Here is a 14,809-nt window from a genome sequence, read left to right as displayed (position 1 = left end):
TTGCGTTGTACGTTGCGTCGCCGACGCTGCGGCGCACAACGCAAATGTGAACGTAGCCTAATATGGTAGTAATTATATTTTTCAACATAGGAGCAGTATTATATTAGTTACTAGTTGGTGGCCCGATTCTAAAGCATCGGTATTCTAGAAAATGTATGTATGTCGCGCTGTGAGTGGGGGTTAAATTCTGCTCCAATATCGCTGATTGGTCACGGCCAGCCGGGCGCGACCAATCAGCGAAGCGTGGTTGAAATCCCACACCAATTCACGGCCGGACTTCGTTTCGCTGATTGGTCGCGGTTGGCTGGGCAAGACTAATCACCTAAGCGGTGTTTAAATCCCGGGGCAATATCGCTGATTGGTCGCTGCTGGCCGCATAGTATATAGCACAGCCACGTAGTATATAACACAGACAGCCACATAGTATACAGTGCCTACAAGTAGTATTCAACCCCCTGCATATTTGCAGGTTTAGGGTACTGTCACACAGTGCAATTTCGATCGCTACGACGGTACGATTCGTGACGTTCTAGCGATATCGTTACGATATCGCAGTGTCTGACACGCAGCAGCGATCAGGGACCCTGCTGAGAATCGTACGTCGTAGCAGATCGTTTGGAACTTTCTTTCGTCGCTTGATCACCCGCTGACATCGCTGGATCGTTGTGTGTGACACCGATCCAGCGATGCGTTCGCTGGTAACCAGGGTAAACATCGGGTAACTAAGCGCAGGGCTGCGCTTAGTAACCCGATGTTTACCGTGGTTACCAGTGTAAAAGTAAAAAAAAACAAACCGTACATACTCACCATCTGATGTCCGTCAGGTCCCTTGCCGTCTGCTTCTCGCTCTGACTGTGAGCGCCGGCCGGAAAGTGAGAGCAGATCACAGCGGTGACGTCACCGCTGCGCTCTGCTCTCACTGTACGGCCGGATCTGTCAGAGCAGGAAGCAGACGGCAAGGGACCTGACGGACATCAGATGGTGAGTATGTACGGTTTGTTTTTTTTTACTTTTACACTGGTAACCACGGTAAACATCGGGTTACTAAGCGCGGCCCTGCGCTTAGTAACCCGATGTTTACCCTGGTTACCAGCGAACCTCGGCATCGCTCCAGCACCGTGATTGCAAAGTGTGACCGCAGTCTACGACGCTGGAGCGATACTCATACGACGCTGCAATGTCACGGATCGTGCCGTCGTAGCGACGAAAATTGCACTGTGTGACAGTACCCTTACACATTTGGAATTAACTTGGCATTGTGACATTCGGACTGTAGATCAGCCTGGAAGTGTGAAATGCACTGCAGCAAAAAAGAATGTTATTTCTTTGTTTATTTTTTTTTTTAAATTGTGAAAAGTCTTTTCAGAGGGTCATTTATTATTCAACCCCTCAACCCACCAGAATTCTGTTTGGTTCCCCTAAAGTATTAAGAAGTAGTTCAGGCACAAAGAACAATGAGCTTCACATGTTTGGATTAATTATCTCTTTTTCCAGCCTTTTCTGACTATTTAAGACCCTCCCCAAACTTGTGAACAGCACTCAAACATGGTCAACATGGGAAAGACAAAGGAGCATTCCAAGGCCATCAGAGACAAGATCGTGGAGGGTCACAAGGCTGGCAAGGGGTACAAAACCCTTTCCAAGGAGTTGGGCTTACCTGTCTCCACTGTTGGGAGCATCATCCGGAAGTGGAAGGCTTATGGAACTACTGTTAGCCTTCCACGGCCTGGACAGCCTTTGAAAGTTTCCTCCCGTGCCGAGGCCAGGCTTGTCCGAAGAGTCAAGGCTAACCCAAGGACAACAAGGAAGGAGCTCCGGGAAGATCTCATGGCAGTGGGGACATTGGTTTCAGTCAATACCAGTAGCGTAGCTACTGGGGGGGCAGAGGGGGCCGTCGCCCCGGGCCCTGTCACATGAAGGGGCCCACTGGGAGCCAGGGCAGGGCCACTTCTGTGAGGAGGCAGAACACCGCATAGGAGGGGAGCAGTATAATGTCTGCTCCCGTCTGACAAGCTGCACGCTGGCTATTAGCACAGTGGCGGCTGCAGTCTCCCCCCTGCAGTGAATGGTTTCGCCCCACTGACCTGATCATGAAGCTTTTCCTGGTTGCAGTTTTCCTCACTCTGTGCACGCTGGGATTGGCTCAGGCACGCTGGGTCCTAGTGCCCACACCTTGCATTTCACTCACACTTCCTGGTCCTGTCTGCAAACGTTATCACTAAGTGCTGGGGATGGAACATGTTAGGTTTATTAAATTCAGGTATGTCACTGAGACCGTTGGGGTATTGTAGGGGCTGAAAGTGAGTGAGGGGGGACAGGGTACTGGGGGGTGAATGTGAGCCCATGGGGGTATTGTGGGGGAGGGGAGACAGGGCACTGGGGGGTAAATGTGAGACCATGGGGGTATTGTGGGGGAGGGGAGACAGGGTACTGGGGGGTGAATGTGAGACCATGGGGGTATTGTGGGGGAGGGGAGACAGGGTACTGGGGGTGAATGTAAGACCATTTGGGTGTTGTGAGGTGGGACAAGGCATTGAAGGGTGGATGTGAGATGATGGGGGCATTGGGGCTGAAGTGGGGGAGGGAGACAGGTCACTGGGGGCTGAATATTATAATGTTTTGTTATGATATTATATGTACTCCATCACATAATATTTGCTGTCTGGGGAGGCTGGAGATGAGGGGGGTAGGGGGCTTTTGATACGTACCACCTGGGTCTTTTATGAGTATTAGTATAAGAAGCCGGCATACAGTAACCAAGAGCTGCATCACATTTACAGCACCACTCCAGCATTATTATTTATTTGCTGGAGCGGTGCTGACAATCCCCGTCCCCTGCCCCCTGTCTGATACTCACCTTCCGGTGTTTTCATCTGTTTTAGTCTCCGCTCGGCTCCGTCTCCTGCAGTTTGTGACCTGTCCGAGGCTCCAGTGTTTCATGGAGCAGCGCAGAGGTCACTAATCAGTGCGAGTCTGTGGGAGCCTCTTCCTCACTCTCAGGCTGTGTGCACACGGTGCGGATTGGCCGCTGCGGATTTGCAGCAGTTTTCCATCTGGTTACAGTGCCATGTAAACCTATGGAAAACCAAATCCACAGTGCACATGATGCGGAAAATACCGCGCGGAAACGCTGCGTTGTATTTTCCATAGCATGTCTATTCTTTTTGCAGATTCCGCAGCGTTTTACACCTGCTCCTGTATAGGATTCCGCAGGTAGTAAAACGCAGATGAAATCTGCACAAAAAACACAGGAAAGCACACGAATCCACAACAAGTGCACATAGCCTCATACTCTTACATTGAGCGCTTGTGACATATCTTCTAACTTCTGGCCTGTCAGAAGCTGCACTCACAAGTTTGAGCAGCGGCACTGCAGCAGTGCGACAAAATAGTGAATACGCCGGAGGATGAGTAAATGACCGGGGTATCCAAATCATGACAGGGAGCTGTGAGTCCATCATACTGTCTGTGTATAGGGGAGCTGCGGGTCCATCATACTGTGTATAAGGGAGCTGTGAGTCCATCATACTGTGTATACGGGAGCTGCGGGTCCATCATACTGTGTATACGGGAGCTGCGGGCCCATCATACTGTGTATAAGGGAGCTGCGGGTCCATCATACTGTGAGAAGGGAGCTGCGGGCCCATCATACTGTGAGAAGGGAGCTGCGGGCCAATCATACTATGTATAAGGGAGCTGTGAGTCCATCATACTGTGTATACGGGAGCTGCGGGTCCATCATACTGTGTATACGGGAGCTGCGGGCCCATCATACTGTGTATAAGGGAGCTGCAGGCCCATCATACTGTGTATAAGGGAGCTGCGGGCTCATCATACTGTGTATAAGGGAGCTGCGGGCCCATCATACTGTGTATAAGGATGCTGCGGGTCCATCATACTGTGTATAAGGGAGCTGTGAGTCCATCATACTGTGTAAAAGGAAGCTGCGGGCTCATCATACTCTGTATACGGGAGCTGCGGGCCCATCATACTGTGTATAAGGGAGCTGTGAGTCCATCATACTGTGTAAAAGGAAGCTGCGGGCTCATCATACTCTGTATACGGGAGCTGCGGGCCCATCATACTGTGTATAAGGGAGCTGTGAGTCCATCATACTGTGTATAAGGGAGCTGTGGGCTCATCATACTGTGTATAATAGAGCTGTGAGTCCATCATACTGTGTATAAGGGAGCTGCGGGCCCATCATACTGTATATAAGGGAGCTGCGGGCCCATCATACTGTATATAAGGGAGCTGTGGGCTCATCATACTGTGTATAATAGAGCTGTGGGCCCATCATACTGTGTATAAGGGAGCTGTGGGCCCATCATACTGTGTATAAGGGAGCTGTGGGCCCATCATACTGTATATAAGGGAGCTGTGGGCTCATCATACTGTGTATAATAGAGCTGTGGGCCCATCATACTGTGTATAAGGGAGCTGTGGGCCCATCATACTGTGTATAAGGGAGCTGTGAGGGACATCATACTGTGTATAAGGGAGCTGCGGGCCCATCATACTGTGTATAAGGGAGCTGCGGGCCCATCATACTGTGTATAAGGGAGCTGCGGGCCCATCATACTGTGTATAAGGGAGCTGCGGGCCCATCATACTGTATATAAGGGAGCTGCGGGCCCATCATACTGTGTAAAAGGGAGCTGCAGGCCCATCATACTGTGTATAAGGGAGCTGAGAGTCCATCATACTGTGTAAAAGGAAGCTGCGGGCTCATCATACTCTGTATACGGGAGCTGCGGGCCCATCATACTGTGTATAAGGGAGCTGTGAGTCCATCATACTGTGTATATTGGAGCTGTGAGTCCATCATACTGTGTATAAGGGAGCTGCGGGCCCATCATACTGTATATAAGGGAGCTGCGGGCCCATCATACTGTATATAAGGGAGCTGTGGGCTCATCATACTGTGTATAATAGAGCTGTGGGCCCATCATACTGTGTATAAGGGAGCTGTGGGCCCATCATACTGTGTATAAGGGAGCTGTGGGCCCATCATACTGTATATAAGGGAGCTGTGGGCTCATCATACTGTGTATAATAGAGCTGTGGGCCCATCATACTGTGTATAAGGGAGCTGTGGGCCCATCATACTGTGTATAAGGGAGCTGTGAGGGACATCATACTGTGTATAAGGGAGCTGCGGGCCCATCATACTGTGTATAAGGGAGCTGCGGGCCCATCATACTGTGTATACGGGAGCTGCGGACTTATCATACTGTGTATAAGGGAGCTGCGGGCCCATCATACTGTGTATACGGGAGCTGCGGGCCCATCATACTGTGTATAAGGGAGCTACGAGCCCATCATACTGTGTATACGGGAGCTGCGGGCCCATCATACTGTATATAAGGGAGCTGCGGGCACATCATACTGTATATAAGGAAGCTGTGGGCCCATCATACTGTGTACAGGGGAACTGTGAGGGACATCATACTGTGTATAAGGGAGCTGCGGGTCCATCATACTGTGTATAAGGAAGCTGTGGGCCCATCATACTGTTTGATGGGAGCTGCAGGCCCATCATACTGTGTATAAGAAAGCTGTGGGCCCATCATACTGTGTACATGGGAACTGTGGGGGACATACTATTTGACGGGAGCTGCAGGCCCACCATACTGTGTATAGGGAACTGTGAAGGCATATTGTGCATATGGGAGCTGTTGGCCCATTACACTGTATATAGGGGAGCTCTGGGGGGCATTATACTTTCTATAGTGGAGTTCTGTCAGCATTATACTGTGTATAGGAGAGCATTGGGCTCATATTATCTATAGGGGAGCAGTGGGAACATCATACTGTGTAAATAGGGGAGCAGTGGGAACATCATATGGTGTATAGGGGAGTTATAGAATCATACTGTGTATAGGGGAGCTGTGGGGGCCTTAGACTGTGTATAAGGAAGCTTTAAGCTCACCATACTGTGTATAATGGAGCAGTATATGGGGGAACTTAGGGGACATTATTAAATGTTAAGTGGGCACTTAAGCATTATTGTTATAGGGGCACTCAGAGTATTGTGACCATCAAAGTCGCATATGGTCACAATATGGTGGTAAAGTCAATGTTCGTTTTTGTATATAGATTTATTTTCAATAACAGTAGGGTCATATTCTGAGGTTCCACTATATTCACAATTAGAGTGCGCAACCGTCGCTGTAATCAGGGTTAGCTGGTTAGGGGCCCACTCAGATGTTTCGCCCCCCCCTAAGTTGAAACCCTAGCTACGCCTCTGGTCAATACCATAAGTAACGTACTCCACCGCAATGGTCTCCGTTCCAGACGAGCCCGTAAGGTACCTTTACTTTCAAAGCGTCATGTCAAGGCTCGTCTACAGTTTGCTCATGATCACTTGGAGGACTCTGAGACTGACTGGTTCAAGGTTCTCTGGTCTGATGAGACCAAGATCGAGATCTTTGGTGCCAACCACACACGTGACGTTTGGAGACTTGATGGCACTGCATACGACCCCAAGAATACCATCCCTACAGTCAAGCATGGTGGTGGCAGCATCATGCTGTGGGGCTGTTTCTCAGCCAAGGGGCCTGGCCATCTGGTCCGCATCTATGGGAAGATGGATAGCACGGCCTACCTGGAGATTTTGGCCAAGAACCTCCGCTCCTCCATCAAGGATCTTAAGATGGGTCGTCATTTCATCTTCCAACAAGACAACGACCCAAAGCACACAGCCAAGAAAACTAAGGCCTGGTTCAAGAGGCAAAAAATCAAGGTGTTGCAGTGGCCTAGTCAGTCTCCTGACCTTAACCCAATTGAAAACTTGTGGAAGGAGCTCAAGATTAAAGTCCACATGAGACACCCAAAGAACGTAGATAACTTGGAGAAGATCTGCATGGAGGAGTGGGCCAAGATAACTCCAGAGACCTGTGCCGGCCTGATCAGGTCTTATAAAAGACGATTATTAGCTGGAATTGCAAACAAAGGTTATTCCACAAAATATTAAACCTAGGGGTTGAATAATAATTGACCCACACTTTTATGTTTAAAATTTATAAAAATTTAACTGAGCAACAAAACTTTTTGGTTTGTAAGATTTATGCATCTGTTAATAAATCCTGCTCTTGTTTGAAGTTTGAAGGCTCTAACTTATTTGCATCTTATTAAACCTGCTAAATCTGCAGGGGGTTGAATACTACTTGTAGGCATTGTATAACACAGCGATGTAGTATATAACACAGCCCACGCAGTAGATAGCACAGCCACGTAGTATATAGCAGCCACGTAGTATATAACACAGACAGCCACGTAGTATATAGCACTCACTTAGTATATAGCAGCCACGTAATATATAGGAGCCACGTAGTATATAGCAGCCACGTAGTATATAACACAGCCCACATAGTATATAACACAGGCCACATAGTATATAGCACAGGCCACATAGTATATAACACAGCCCACGTAGTATATAGCACAGGCCACATAGTGTATAACAGCCCACATAGTATATAGCAGTGTGGGCACCATATCCCTGTGAAAAAAAGAATTAAAATAAAAAATAGTTATAAAATTCACCTTCTGTCATCCACCGAAGCTGTCCCGCTCCTCGCGATGTGGCCGGCAGCTTCCATTCCCAGTGATGCATTGCGAAATTACCCAGATGTCGTAGCTGTCTCGCGAGACCGCTAAATCATTTGGGTAATTTCGCAATGCATCTCTGGGAACGGAAGCTGCGAGGAGCGGGAAAGCTGCGGAGGCGACGGAAGGTGAGAATAGCATGATTTTTAATTTTTTTAATTATTTTTAACATTATATCTTTTTACTATTGATGCTGCATAGCCAGCATCAATAGTAAAAAGTTGGTCCGGGATGGGGCGACACACTGGTACTGACTGGAGGGGAGTAGGGAGGGGCCAATTCGCGGCCGGACTAAGCCTTTTGCTGATTAGTCACAACCAATCAGAGAAGCGGGATTTCCATTATGGCCCGATTCTAACGCATCGGGTATTCTAGAATATGTACTGTATGTACGTCGCGCTTAGCACAGCCACGTAGTATAAAGCACAACCACGTAGTATATAACAGCCACATAGTATATAACACAAACAGCCACGTAGTATATACCACAGCCACGTAGTATATAGCACAGCCACGTAGTATATAGCACAGCCACATAGTATATAGCACAGCCACGTAGTATATAGCACAGCCACGTAGTATATAGCACAGCCACGTAGTATATAGCACAGCCACATAGTATATAGCACAGCCACATAGTAGATAGCAGCCACATAGTATATAGCACAGCCACGTAGTATATAGCAGCCACATAGTATATAGCACAGCCACGTAGTATATAGCAGCCACACAGTATATAGCAGTCACGTAGTATATAGCACAGTCCATGTAATATATAGCACAGGCCACGCAGTATATAACACAGGCCACGTAGTATATAACAAAGCCCACGCAGTATATAACACTGCCCACGTAGAACATAGCAGCCAGGCAGTATATAACACAGCGCACGTAATATATAGTACGGCCCACGTAGTATATAACACGCATCGGGGATTCTAGAATATGTATGTATGTATGTAAACGCGCTTAGCACAGCCACGTAGTATATAGCTCAGCCACGTAGTATATAACACAGCCACGTAGTATATAGCACAGCCACGTAGTATGTAGCACAGCCACGTAGTATGTAGTACAGCCACGTAGTATGTAGTACAGCCACGTAGTATATAGCACAGCCACGTAGTATATAGCACAGCCACGTAGTATATAACACAGCCACGTAGTATATAACACAGCCACGTAGTATATAACACAGCCACGTAGTATATAGCACAGCCACATAGTATATAGCACAGCCACGTAGTATATAGCAGCCACATAGTATATAGCAGCCACATAGTATATAGCACAGCCCACGTAACACAGACAGCCATATAGTATAACACAGCCACGTAGTATATAGCAGCCACGTAGTATATAGCACAGCCCACGCACTATATAACACTGCCCACGTAGTATATAGCACAGCCCACGCACTATATAACACTGCCCACGTAGTATATAGCACAGCCCACGTAGTATATAGCACAGCCCATGTAATATATAGCACAGCCCACGTAATATATAGCACAGCCACGCAGTATATAACACAGGCCACGCAGTATGTAACACAGCCCACGCAGTATATAACACAAGCCCCGCAGTATGTAACAGCCCACGTAATATATAACACAGCCCACATAGTATATAACACAGCCCACGTAGTATACAGCAGTGTGGGTACCATATCCCTGTTAAAGAAAAAAATTAAAATAAACAATAGTTATATACTCACCCTCCGTCGTCCACAGAAGCTGTCCCGACATGCGCGATGCGGCCGCCAGCTTCTGTTCCCAGAGATGCATTGCAATGCATCACTGGGAACGGAAGTTGGCGGCCACATCGTGCGCATCGGTGGACACCGGAAGGTGAGAATAGCACATTTTTTTTACTTTTTTTAACATTATATCTTTATACTATTGATGCTGCATAGGCAGCATCAATAGTAAAAGGTTGGTCCGGGATGGGGCGACACTGGCACTGACTTGAGGGGAGTAGGGAGGGGCCAATTCGCGACCGGACTAAGCCTGTCCCTGATTGGCCCCTCGGATCCAGAACCGGCCTTTCCCACTCCTCGCGACGCTCCGGTGACCGCTCCATGCATTGCGATCTCGCGAGATGATGACGTAGCAGTATCGCGAGACCGCTACGTCATCATCTCGCGAGACCGCAATGCACTTTTGGGACCGTAGCGCGTGAGGAGCATCGGTAAACGCCTGGGATGGATGCGGAGGCCAACGGAAGGTGAGTATATAACTATTTTTTATTTTTATTCTTTTTTTTAACAGGGATATGATGTCCACATTGCTATATACTACGTGGGCTGTGCAATATACTACGTGGCTGTGCAATATACCATGTGGCTGTGCTATATACTACGTGACTGTGTTATACACTACATGGGCTGTTATATACTACGTGGGCTGTGTTTTATTCTGCATGCGTGGGCTGTTATATGCTACGTGGGCTGTTATAAACTACGTGGCTGTGTTATATGCTATGTGGGCTGTTATACACTCTGTGGGCTGTGCTATATACTACGTGGCTGTGCCGTGAACAATCAGCGACAGGCGCAGTCCGGCCGCGAATTGGTGCAGGATTTGAACCACGCTTCCCTAATTTGTCGCGGTTGGCCGAATCCTGTGTATTCAATGTATTATTCTAAAATCTTCATAAATAAACTACATACCTATTCTAGAATACCCGATGCGTTAGAATCGGGCTACCATCTAGTAGTAGTTATATTCTTGTACATAGGGGGCAGTATTATAGTAGTTATATTCTTGTACATAGGGGGCAGTATTATAGTAGTTATATTCTTGTACATAGGAGCAGTTTTATAGTAGTTATTTTCTTGTACATAGGGACAGTATTATAGTAGTTATATTTGTGTACATAGGGGCAGTATTATAGTAGTTATAGTCTTGTACATAGGGGCAGTATTATAGTAGTTATATTTTGGTACATGGGGCAGTATTCTTGTATATGGGCAGTTGTATAGTAGTTATATTCTTGTACATGGGAGCAGTATTATAGTAGCTATATTCTTGTACATAGGGGCAGTATTATAGTAGTTATATTCTTGTACATAGGGGCAGTATTATAGTAGTTATATTCTTGTACATAGGGGAAGTATTATAGTAGTTATATTCTTGTATATAGGAGCAGTATTATAGTAGTTATATTCTTGTACATAGGGAGCAGTATTATAGTAATTATATTCTTGTACATAGGGGAAGTATTATAGTAGTTATATTCTTGTACATAGGAGCAGTATTATAGTAGTTATATTCTTGTACATAGGGACAGTATTATAGTAGTTATATTTGTGTACATAGGGGCAGTATTATAGTAGTTATATTCTTGTACATAGGGGCAGTATTATAGTAGTTACAGGTCCTTCTCAAAAAATTAGCATATAGTGTTAAATTTCATTATTTACCATAATGTAATGATTACAATTAAACTTTCATATATTATAGATTCATTATCCACCAACTGAAATTTGTCAGGTCTTTTATTGTTTTAATACTGATGATTTTGGCATACAACTCCTGATAACCCAAAAAACCTGTCTCAATAAATTAGCATATCAAGAAAAGGTTCTCTAAACGACCTATTACCCTAATCTTCTGAATCAACTAATTAACTCTAAACACATGCAAAAGATACCTGAGGCTTTTAAAAACTCCCTGCCTGGTTCAATACTCAAAACCCCCATCATGGGTAAGACTAGCGACCTGACAGATGTCAAGAAGGCCATCATTGACACCCTCAAGCAAGAGGGTAAGACCCAGAAAGAAATTTCTCAACAAATAGGCTGTTCCCAGAGTGCTGTATCAAGGCACCTCAATGGTAAGTCTGTTGGAAGGAAACAATGTGGCAGAAAACGCTGTACAACGAGAAGAGGTGACCGGACCCTGAGGAAGATTGTGGAGAAGGACCGATTCCAGACCTTGGGGAACCTGAGGAAGCAGTGGACTGAGTCTGGTGTGGAAACATCCAGAGCCACCGTGCACAGGCGTGTGCAGGAAATGGGCTACAGGTGCCGCATTCCCCAGGTAAACAGCGGCAGAAGCGCCTGACCTGGGCTACAGAGAAGCAGCACTGGACTGTTGCTAATGGTCCCAAGTACTTTTTTCTGATGAAAGCAAATTTTGCATGTCATTCGGAAATCAAGGTGCCAGAGTCTGGAGGAAGACTGGGGAGAAGGAAATGCCAAAATGCCTGAAGTCCAGTGTCAAGTACCCACAGTCAGTGATGGTGTGGGGTGCCATGTCAGCTGCTGGTGTTGGTCCACTGTGTTTCATCAAGGGCAGGGTCAATGCAGCTAGCTATCAGGAGATTTTGGAGCACTTCATGCTTCCATCGGCTGAAATGCTTTATGGAGATGAAGATTTCATTTTTCAGCACGACCTGGCACCTGCTCACAGTGCCAAAACCACTGGTAAATGGTTTACTGACCATGGTATTACTGTGCTCAATTGGCCTGCCAACTCTCCTGACCTGAACCCCATAGAGAATCTGGGGGATATTGTGAAGAGAAAGTTGAGAGACGCAAGACCCAACACTCTGGATGAGCTTAAGGCCGCTATTGAAGCATCCTGGGCCTCCATAACATCTCAGCAGTGTCACAGGCTGATTGCCTCCATGCCACGCCGCATTGAAGCAGCCATTTCTGCCAAAGGATTCCCGACCAAGTATTGAGTGCATAACTGAACATTATTATTTGATGTTTTTTTGTTTGTTATTAAAAAACACTTTTATTTGATTGGCCGGGTGAAATATGCTAATTTATTGAGACAGGTTTTTTGGGTTATCAGGAGTTGTAGGCCAAAATCATCAGTATTAAAACAATAAAAGACCTGACAAATTTCAGTTGGTGGATAATGAATCTATAATATATGAAAGTTTAATTGTAATCATTACATTATGGTAAATAATGAAATTTAACACTATATGCTAATTTTTTGAGAAGGACCTGTATATTCTTGTACATAGGAGCAGTATTATAGTAGTTATATTCTTGTACATAGGAGCAGTATTATAGTAGTTATATTGTACTCACTGACTTCACTAGCCGAATAGTGAGTGCAGCTCTGGGGTATAATACAAGATGTAACTTTTCATTTAGTATAATTTTGGAAAATGTACAATGTTGCTGAGAGGACACTGTCTGTAAATAACTTTCACCTTACTTCACTTTCAGGAGGATGTTGATGATTGGATTACTGAAGTTTGACCCTTCATCGCCAAAATATTACTTTAAAAAAATGAAAATCTTGAAGTCCAAGAATTAGTGACATGATCTTTGGAGCTGCCAGCTGGCAGCCTACAGGGATGACTGGGGGGAATAAATGGCTTATGGGTGTATGGGCGAAGGACAATGGGGTCACCAGGAAGACGCTTCTTTAATCTGCAAATTGTGTCTTTCTGCAGGCTCTGTCATTGTTTCATCATCCTAGATACGTCCTTGTACAACCCCTGGCATAAATTATGGAATCTCTGGCCTTGGAGGATGTTCATTCAGTTGTTTATTTTTTTTTATCAAAAAAGCAGATCACAGACATGGCACAAACTAAAGACATTTCAAGTGACAACTTTCTGGCTTTAATAAACACTAAAGGAAATCAAGGCCAAAAAATTTGGTAGTCAGTAATGGTTACATTTTTAGAAGAAGCAGAGGGAAAAAATGATGGAATCACTCAATTATGTGGGAAAAAATTATGGAATCATGAAAAACAAACAAAAAAAAAAAACCTCCAACCCATCACTAGTATTTTGTTGCACCACCACCACCGGACTCTTTGCAGGCCATGACATTGACCTTATGTCTTTTTTCAAGGAATGTTTGCACAGTTTTTGCTCTATGGCAGGATGCATTATCATCTTGAAAAATAATTTCATCATCCCCAAACATCCTTTCAATTGATGGGATAAGAAAAGTGTCCAAAATATCAACATAAACTTGTGCATTTATTGAAGATTTAATGACAGCCATCTCCCCAGTGCGTTTACCTGACATGCAGCCCCATATCATCAATGACTGTGGGAATTTGCATGTTCTCTTCAGGCAGTCATCTTTATAAATCACTGAATATGACTTTTATCCAGTCATCCACAGTCCACAATTGTTTTTCCTTAGCCCATTGTAACCTTGTTTTTTTCTGTTTAGGTGTTAGTGATGGCTTTTGTTTAGCTTTTCTGTATGTAAATCCCATTTCCTTTAGGAGGTTTCTTACAGTTCGGTCACAGACGTTGACTCCAGTTTCCTCCCATTCGTTCCTCATTTGTTTTGTTGTGCATTTCCTGTTTTGGAGACATATTGCTTTAAGTTCCCGGTCTTGACACTTTGATGTCTTCTTTGGTCTACCAGTATGTTTGCCTCTAACAACCTTCCCATGTTGTTTGTATTTGGTCCAGATTATAGACACAGCTGACTGTGAACAACCAACATCTTTTGCAACATTGCGTGCTGATTTACCCTCTTTTAAGAGTTTGATAATCCTCTCCTTTGTTTCAATTGACATCTCTCGTGTTGGAGCCATGATTCATGTCAGTCCACTTGGTGCAACAGCTCTCCAAGGTGTGATCACTCCTTTTTAGATGCAGACTAACGAGCAGATCTAATTTGGTGCAAGTGTTATTTTTTGGAATGAAAATTTACGGGGTGATTCCAGACTTTTTTCCCACATAATTGAGTGAGTCCATAATTTTTTCCCCTATGCTTGTTGTAAGAAAGTAACAAATACCGACTACAACATTTTTTGTTCTTGATTTCTTTTAGTGTTTCTTAAAGCCAGAAAGTTGCCATTTGAAATGACTTTAGTTTTGTGCCATGTCTGTGATCTGCTTTTTTTACAATAAAAATAAACAACTGAATGAACATCCTCCAAGGCCGGTGTGTTATGACCTGGTGGTTACGGAGTGGTACTGAGATGACCTGGTGGGTAAAACCAATCATGGACAAGCTCAGAGGAGGTGGCAGCTCCACAGACAGTAATCACCTATCTGACCTAGTGATTACGGAGCAGCACTGAAATGACCTAGTGGGTAAAACAAATAAAGTACTAGCTCTGAGGAGGTGGTAGCTTTACTGACCGCAATCCCTACTCCTAACACCAACACTAGAAATAGCCGTGGAGCGTACCTATCTCTGCCTAGACACCTCTTCACAGCCTAAGAACTAGCTACCCCTGAAGATGGAAACGGAAAA

At 45.3% G+C, this 14,809-nt stretch overlaps 1 protein-coding gene across 1 annotated transcript in view; it reads left to right on the top strand.

Annotated features, from left to right (window-relative positions):
• Positions 1–1,868: 1,868 nt before the first annotated feature.
• ACSL5 (acyl-CoA synthetase long chain family member 5) overlaps positions 1,869–14,809 on the top strand; it is a 369,346-nt gene continuing 356,405 nt past the window's right edge. The window contains exon 1 of the mRNA XM_077258037.1: positions 1,869–2,222. The gene's annotated coding sequence lies outside the window, so the exon portion shown is untranslated. The remainder of the gene's footprint in view (positions 2,223–14,809) is intronic.

Source organism: Ranitomeya variabilis, chromosome 4 (assembly GCF_051348905.1).
Source record: "Ranitomeya variabilis isolate aRanVar5 chromosome 4, aRanVar5.hap1, whole genome shotgun sequence".
NCBI classification, from domain to species: domain Eukaryota; kingdom Metazoa; phylum Chordata; class Amphibia; order Anura; family Dendrobatidae; genus Ranitomeya; species Ranitomeya variabilis.
Note: the sequence above shows the minus strand (reverse complement) of the source record. Positions and strands in the feature narration are given on the sequence as shown.